Below are 9323 nucleotides of genomic sequence, written 5' to 3'. Positions count from 1 at the left end.
CCTTAGGTTTGATTCACTAGCTGAGAGAAGGTTCGGATCCTTTGTGTCCATCACCTCCGTGTGAGGGGAGCTCTAGGGGTTCCCCTGTGCACCTCCCAGAGCCCCTTCACAGGGGTAGCATAGAAACACTCGCACTTTACACTGGGAACTGAATGTTCGCATTATCTACAAACCCCATTTAGTTAAATCTCAAAATGTCCTTTGTTTGGTATCTCAAAATGTAGGTAAACTGAGGCACAGACCAGTGCTACTTTAACCCATGCGCTCACAGGAGGTGACAGCAGAGCCTTGGCACTGCCTGTCCCAGCTCCTGTGTGGCTGGCACAGCCGAGCAGCTCTGTGCAGCACGGTTCTGCCATCAGTTTGTAGTTCTGAGTCCCCGTGCTCTGCAGTGATGGTGTCAGGGGCAGCAATGCTTGCCCAGGACTCTGCACAGCCCAGCAGGGTGAGTTCCCAGCCGTGCTGGCCAGGGACAGTGACCACAGCCACCTCCAGCCCTGGCAGCAATGCAGTGAGAGTGGGGCCACACAGCTCTCTGAAATGCTGACCCAAGGAAAGAGGTAATTCCATGTGGAAAATTATCTAGAGAGCAAAAACTGAAAGAAACTTCAAGGGACACTGAAAATTTCGTAATCAAAAGCTGTATAGTCCTGTCCGTTACTCCTGTGAGTAGCAGTGGAGGTTGCTAATGTAACAGTTACCTAATGGATCTCTCTGTTTATACCCAGAGCACCTGAGGGTGCTGGTGTCAGCCTTGCCTGTGCTGGGCCTTGGCCCCTGGCTTGCTCTTGTTTATTTTATACAGCAGTAAACAAGACAGGGCTGTGCAAACCCCCTACACCACACTCGTCAGCATTATTTCACAGAGAACATAAGAAACAGGGGACTGAAATTTAGGGGAAGACTTTCAAATGGTTGCCCAAATTACCTTGGCTTTATTTCCCTCTACTTGCAAAGCAGACAAAACTGTTTTGACAGCCTCAATATTCTAATATTTCAAGTATTTTGGAGTGCGTATTCAAGTGATAATTAGCATCTACCCAAAAAATTAAGTCTAGTTCACGGAGATTAATTAATTTCCCAGAGATTGTTAGGACACTGGTATTTTATTCTCCTTTTGCAGCTGGCCTTCCTTGTAATATCATTGCTTGATACTAGAGTGGAAAAGAAGTCCCAGCTGCCAGCACAGCTGAACGGTGAGGAGTCTCAGAGCCCATTTTTCTTGATCATTTCCTTGATTGCTACCATGTACCTTGATAATAGCAAACACGGACCCTGCGTCTCAGTGGGGACAGGCAGGTCCAAATTGCACAGCTCCCTCTGATCTCAGCTTCAGTTTTTCCCTCAGAATATTCCTAAAGGTAGCGTTTGCAGCTTGCACAGCTCTGCTGCAGCGTGAGCCAGGCTTCTTCAGGGGAGATTTTGCCATCTGGGGTGGCACACACAGCAGTAGCTACTACAGCTGAGATTATGATTCCAAACGTTCCATCAGCCCTTGCCACACGCTTCCTGCTAAACACGGAAACTGGATTCATTGATAATTCATATGTTGCCTCTGAATGAAAGTTGTCATTAATATTCTGCGCGTGTACATATTTGTGTAGCAAAGCACCTGCAGTGACTGTACTGCTGCAGCCGGCTCATGTACACGTTTCACGTCCGTTGCGGTGCCTGACCTACAAAAGATGTGAGCTGTTACAGCCACACAGCTCTGGAAGGGAAAGAGTTGCATGAAAATGCCTCCACAGATTTGAACTGAAAGATCAGTGCAGTTTTAGGTCGGGACTGAATTCCAGTGACACAAATACTGTCATTACAAGGTGCCTAAGCACATACCAAAGGAAATTGACTTGTAGCTATGTCTTGCAGTTCAATTTAATGAGTCAATGGGCATGTCTACCTGTGTCATTAACCCTGTCACTGGGATAAATCACAAGAAATGAGCATTTTTTTTCTTCTTTTTTTCACTAGTGACTTCTCTGTGGCTCAAGCAAGAGTCTAGAACTGCAAGTTTCCACTTTATTGTTCTTATAGATGCAGAAGTTTCAGAAATCTCACTCCCAGTACTCATGTGGCCTTCCCTCAACATTATAAACATAAGGAAGAGAGTAATCTGTGTGTCCTGCTCTACGTGACATTCTCAATAGCATTAGAAAGAAGATAAACAAATCCTGCCTCTGAGGTTGTGTGAGGGGAACCTTGGCCCTGTGCAAAGTCTTCCCTTGTTGCAGTAAAATTTTTCATTGAAGTAAGTCCCTTTTCTAATTTGGTATGAAGGAAATGAAAATTAAATTTTCAGCAACTGTTACTGTTTTACTGCTAATAGTGGCCATGCCTGTTTTCACTCCATTTTGTGTCTCACCTGGACTGCTGATGGCATAGAGCTTATAAAGAGTTTATGTTAATTTTGATGATAATGTGTTTCTGTATCTCGACTCAACAGTCTTTGATAGTCCAATGCTATTCTGATGATACTGCTGTTACATGGTTCCTTCTTTAAAATCACGTGTTAGTTCTTTTCCTAGAGCCAAAGGGTGAAAGTCCAGGTACAAGAAGCATTTCAGTCACGTACCAGTTCTGTTTCCACTGGTGTCCCCTACCAGGCCTTATCCAAACCTGAGTGCTCGCCCTGGAGGTGCCGCGTTCCCTGGCAGCCGTGGGCCTGGCTCCCGTGCCAGTCCCGGGTTATCTGCTGGTTCCTCTGTGGTTCTGGGAGGCTGTAATTGCTGTCTGCTCGGCCTCACATTCACCTTCTCTGTCCCCATACAGTGAGTGGGATGTTAAAAATGGCCTATTTCTGGGACACTGTGAAAACAAGTGTTTCCTATAATAACTTTGTTAAAGTTTCTAACATAGGAGTTTTAATTGCAGGTATTTATTGTCAAACAAGATGTTTTTTGTTCCCAGAATTTTAAAATTTATGAGAATTATATTATTCAAGGATAAATATGCTTACTTAAAAACTTTTATTCAATAGTTTCAGTGAATTATTTCTTATGTCTTCAACGTGTTTTTCAGGGTTATAGTGAAAGCCAGTAACATACACATTCCAGTTAAAAGGATGGTAAAATAGTGCAGGGATAATAAAGCATCCGCCTTTTAATCTAATTGGGGCGTGCACTTTTGCCTGCAAAAGCTGCACGTAGTTCTCATACTAATGCTGCAGCTGAACATGCAGATCAGGTCATCATAGGCTCCTGTAGCTAACCAGGATAATTTGTGCATTAGTACTTGATTTGTGTAGAAAACTGCTGCAAAGGTTCATGCAGATATTTGGGATGGGATGCATTGCTCCTGGCTCTCCCAGATGTGCTGCACAGCTGCAGTTCAGCTGCAGTTAGAAGTTTGATGAACTCTAGAATAAGCCTTGTTGTACCTCGGCATCCCTTGTCCACTCAAGCTTGCTCTTTAAATTCTGCTCTTATAGCACCAATCTGTTGTTCATGATACTGTAAAACATCGGAGAAGTGTGGCCTCTACTCCATGGGTGCTGCAGCATTCCAAACACAACTTTGTGGGACAAATTATCTTTATTTAGTCAATCTGTGAATACTGGAGAAAGATGTTATTCATGATGTGATTCCTTTATAGGTGAGGGAAATGGGAGATGTCCCGCAGGAGCTGTAGCGGCCCCGGTGTCGTGTCGCGGTGACACAGCCTCTGTCCGTGCTCCGCAGGTGCGGCGCGGCGGAGCCGGCCCGAGGCGTCCCGCGGCGACGGACTGCTGCTCAGGGTGCTGCACCGGAGATTTGCAACTACAGGCTGAGGTATGCAGGGAGCCTGGTCAGTACCTACGGGGAAGATGACTTTTAATCTTACATGTCTTCTAAACAGCAGTATAGTCCTGAGCAGAGACACTTCCTCATGCAGCAAAATTAATGCTCTTTTCTAACGTACAATCTGTTTAGCTGACAAGCCTGCACCAGCTTTAATAAACTCACAGTATATCCCTCCCATTAAAAACAGCAACATTTTACAACAAATAGAGTTATTCAGAAATGTCAATGTCATACCGATGCTTTATTTTTTACATTTTAGAATATTTGTTATTACCAGAAAATGAAAATTGGCTATTAGATTAGAAGCTCGTGTTTCTCAGCAACATCATGAATATCACTGGTCTAACAAGAGGGCTGAGATGTTGAAATAGATGTGTGCTGACAGTCCTATCAACTTCTAAAGAGCTAGTCCAGGTTTCTTTCCAACAGGACAGAGTATTGCAGCTTCCCTACAAGGAGGAGGTAGGTGGCTCAAATGCTGTGTGATTCATGGCCATAAGAATGCACCACCACCAGCCCATGCATGGATACTCACACGCCCTGATCAAATTATATGTTTGACACATTCTTAAACTGAACCTTTCTGCAAGCAATTACACACGTTAGTGATGCTGTGATTCAGTGTGGTGCTGGCTGATGATGAAACACTGCAGGGCTGCACCTCATGGCACATGGCACCAGGAAACAGGAACCCTAGCTTGCCTTTTACCACTGGCTTCCCTCTGGAGAACAGTAATATATATTAATGTAATGAATATTATTTTAAATGGTTGTGAAAGGACAACTTCGAGACATCCCCTGTTGCAGTAGGTATTTCTAGTAAATGTACTCAAAATTGTAAATGGAAGAAAATACTTGAGCTTTAAAACCTTTGTCAGACAGCAAAGAACAGACACAGTGTGGGACAGAGCTGGCTGTGGCTCTGGGGGGCTGCAGCCCTGCCTGGGGAAGTGCAGCTTCAGGAGCTCTAAAGACAGAGGCAGTGAAAGGGTTTGTTCAGTGGTACATGAACAGGAACACTGCTGCAGTCAACCCCTTCTGGGTGCAACTGTGAGTCCCAAGAGGGGGGAAGGGAAGGAAGAAGGAATATCTGTCCATTTTTGGAAAAGTTACAAATTCTTAACACTGATACACTGTGATATCCTGTGCTTTGTCCTCTCAGGAACTCCTCTTCTTTGGGGCAAATCATTTAATGTCTCTTGAATACTTGTTAAAACATTTCCAATGCCAGCATTATTCATTCACGTTTATGAAGTCTGTTTATATTTGTGCTTCAGTAAATGTCACCATAAAAGTAATATTATCAAGTATTGGAAAAAATCTTTTCCCAAACCAGTGGTAAAGCTCTTGGTGACTGTGATGGAATTAATCATCCAGCTGGTCTGCAATGTTTATAGAGAACAGTGGATATGTCTCCACACTCTGCTGGCTGAAAAGCTCTCTCAGACATTTGGTGTACTTTCGTTATTTGTTCTAAGCATCATTTAGTGCCCTCTGTGACCTTATTATGTTTATATATATATAATTAGAAAAAGATACATTTTAGGATGTGGTATTTTTGGCCAGGTTAAAAAATGCATTTTATTAAAATTGATTCAGAGAGGATCAATTGTCCCTGACTCTCCACTGGATTTTCTGTATTCCTTCCAAATAGGAAATTCTAAACAAATTTCATTAAACTAATGTGTATTACCTGAAAAATTGATAAAAGACTGAGTTCTGGGATGTTAAGAGCTCTCTATGAAAAAGGGAATAGAACCTTTACCTCAAGGTAAAAAATCAGCATCCAACCGTGACATGAGAGTTTGCAGGCAAGACTTCCACTGGTGCCAGTTAGAGCTGTACTGTAAGGAAATTATAGTTATGTAATAGAATGTTTTAGTGAATAGTTTCATAGTTCAATAAATTTTCTATGACTGGGAGAGATGTGGGGCGAAGTGGACTCTGAACATGACAGGACATTATTTTTTACCCTTTATTTCACACCAGTACTCCCTCTGACTTAGCCAGGAGTGATCCACAAGTCTAACTAGGAACAAGATGTCAGACTTGAATTGTAGAAATTACAGTTGTGAGTTTCGGTTTGTTCTCGTTTTAATCCATGGTGATATCCTTGGTTAGAAATGGCGTTAATAAATAATGACAATCTGTATTTGGAATGGAGAAGGATTTCTAATTGAGAATGATTTACTAATTGATAAAAACATAGGAATGAACTCCTCTTTGTTTCATTTAGAGTCCCAGTAGATTTCCATTTGGCCTGGAGAGTTTTCTCTGTCTCCGTTTTCAGGCTTCATTGCGTTATCTGTATTCACTGCTCTATCTCCTATGGCATCTTCTTCATTAATAAGCAGGGTCTGAGAAGGAGAGATTGGATTAGACCAATTTTGTCATCTTATGGCACAAGACAATACTAAGTATCTCCTAACATTTTTGACATACTGATAAAGCAGATTTTTGACATGAACTCTGTCTAACACATCTGATCTGTACAGTCTTCCGATGCATTGTATTTGCAGGACTACTCTGTGATTTTTCAATAACCTACCAACCAACCAATTTCCCTCTTTTAAGGACTCGTGGAGAGGGATGTAATGCAGCCAGGGATGCTGACCTGCCTATAAAAACTGAGAACTGCATAAATAAGGAGCTTGAGTTTGCAAAGTTTTTTCCCATAGCAACAGTTGCAAGGATTCTTTTTCCTCATAATTTTTTAGAATTAATCAGCCTGATGGTACATAACACAGCTGAAAGAAATACCCTTTGTTTTCTTTTAAGTTGCCAATGTAACCATAATTAAAATTTTTTAAAAAAAACAAAAACATAAAAAACAGACGGTTGGGAAGGGTGACTGATTGGCAATGTGCCAGAATAATGGAGTTAGGTAAGGCTGTTAGAAAGCAATTGAATTATGGTGAGACAGTAATAACTACAATGGGAGTCTGGACTGTAAAATTTTCAGCTGTAATACCTCAACAGACAGTTCTGAAAAATTTGCCTTTGTGCCACCTGCACATCTGTAGGAACAGGCATGGCCACTGCTGGTGAATGCCAGGGTAGGAGCTCGGTTCTGGAGCACTTGTGTGTGCGGTTCCCGTAGATCACAGAGCTTCTGTTACAGAAGCAGGAAGAAATTAGGCTAAGAGTTACTGTAGTGACTTGAAAAGAAAATGTAAGTTATGAGGAATAAAAATGGACTTGTTTGGGAAAAACGCCCATCTCCTACCTTGTCTGTCTGCTCAGGAAACCTTCACCTTTTATTTTCAGGTGAGCAGAGCTGGGCTCTGCCAGCAGAGCTTTTAGAAGCATTCTTTGAATGCAGAGAGATACTTGTAGGCAATTTCAGCAACACAGCTCTTATTTTAATTTTCTTGACAGAAAAAGACCAAGCACTGAAAAAGGTGGTGATTGCATTTTAATAACCAAGAAATCAAGTAAGTTTCAAATGGCTAAGAACAAATTCTCTGGGGAAAATAAACCAAAAGCATTTCCACCTTCAGCCTGAGAGATCAGCTTTCAGAGTGTGTAACCTGCCAGGTTCTGGGTTCACCATTAGGTACTTTGTACAAACCACCTTTTTTAATTCAGGGTGGTTTCCCACAAGGGAATCTTTCCATGCTCCAAGTTAATTATGTTTCTCTCCTCTCAAGTTTCTTTACTACCTAGAATTTTAAGCTAATATAGTCTATTTTAGGTTTTTAAAAGTGCTCAGTGCTATGATATCTATGTAGTCATCTAAAAAAGATTTCTTTAAATCTGAATACAGGGAAGTAGAGGACAGCTAGGGATCATCCTAGTTCTCACAGAGCATAGTATCTTTGGGCTGGCTAGAATAGTTGTTCTCAAGTAGTCCTGCTGTGCAAAATGTGTACATTTTAATGAGGTGAATTAATCCCTATGTTCTAGGAACAAACTTTGATAGTATTATCTGTCATTACTTACAAAACTGTATGAATTAGAGTGCACAGAGCTATTCTGGGGCTGCCAGACCAGTTAAGGAAAAACAGTTTTTTTACAGGACACTAAAATTCAGTTGCTTACAAGCACTCAGCTACAGTTGGGGTCAATATCAGCAGGGACTGCTGTACAGAGAGAAGGCACATACTGTCCTAAGATAGTGCCTGATGCTGAGGTTTTGCAATAAATCCCTTGCCCCACAACTTCCACCAGCCCTGTTTTTAGCTGGAAGTCTTCAAAGCCTGTTAGCAAACAGCAACAAGTATTCTACTGACACCTAAGATGGGGAAAATAAAACACCAGCAGTGCTAAATGTCACACTTGGAAATGGCAATCGTACATGTTCAGCAGCCCATTACCCCCTGAATATTAAAAAATTATGTGGGTCCTTGCTGGAGGGATGCATCACCAGTCAGAAAATGGAAAGCACTGAGCTCAGAGAGAGCAGAGCCCGCTGAACGTGCGGGCAGGAGCCTGTGCCAGTGAGCTGTTACCTAATAACTTGGTAATTCAAGCTCAGATACAGAGTCAGGGAGCACAAGGGAGCCTCTTGTAGCCTGACATTTAGAGACCTGAGACTGAAAATCAACTAAAATGACTCAATTTTTTCATTTTTTAATATTAGCCGCCCAGTGTTTATGTGAGCTCTGAGACATAAGGGGGAGCAAAGTGGAGCTAAACATGGCTTTAAAGCCAGAATGGACAAATGGGGTCAAATAATCAAGCAGGAACCTTCCTGGTGTCAGCCTTGAACAGTGAGGGCTTTTAGTCCAGCAGTGGCAGGCCAGGTACCAACACTACATGGAAGGTGCTGGAAATGCAGGGAGGTCAGCAGGTGCACTAGAGCCAGGTGCACAGCAATGCCTTTTGTTCCCATGTCCCAAGGGAGCACCGGAGTGACCTGGGAGACAACTGCAGTGGTGACTGCAGAGGGGAGTGGTGCTGCTCTGTGGGAAGAGGCTTCTGCAGGACAGGGAAGCTCCTTCAGTGGCTGGTGGTGGTTGTGGTTTGTCATGTGTGTTCCTGACTCAGCCATAAATTTGTGTGAAGATTGTCAGTAATTTGATTGGTAGGGGCTCACCAGGTAAAGGACAGTAAAGACTGCTCAGGGGCAGTCAGAGATGATGCTCAAGCTGGTAAGGGCTCCCTAAAAAGCAGTAGGAGTTTCCTGAAATCTTCTCCAGCATGGATGCAGGAAAATCAGTTGTCCAGCTGAAATAAGGCTAAAAATAATGTGAAGACAGCAATTTGATTAGTTGAACATTCATGCTTGCCTTAATATCTAAAATGCTTTCTTCCACCTTCTATAAGCTTATGGAAAGCCCCCCCGAATTCACTTGGAGCAGGTGCTTCAAGATGCAAATGAATCTTTGTTTGAATAAGGAAGTAACGCTAGTGAATACAGCTGGCTCCAAGCAGTGGTCGCATTTCTGTGCAAAGATTTCATTAGTGAAGTACATTCTTTTCAGATCATTTGTAATGGATGTAAGAGCTTGACATTAGCTACTTACTGTATCCCCAGACCAGCTTAAAACCACTGTGGAGCCTCCTTACGGTACATTGGAAATGGAGAAGAAAATGTGAGGA

Source organism: Ammospiza caudacuta, chromosome 20, assembly GCF_027887145.1.
Source record: "Ammospiza caudacuta isolate bAmmCau1 chromosome 20, bAmmCau1.pri, whole genome shotgun sequence".
Classification (NCBI taxonomy): domain Eukaryota; kingdom Metazoa; phylum Chordata; class Aves; order Passeriformes; family Passerellidae; genus Ammospiza; species Ammospiza caudacuta.
The sequence above is the reverse complement of the archived record's forward strand: the minus strand, read 5'-3'. Positions refer to the sequence as shown.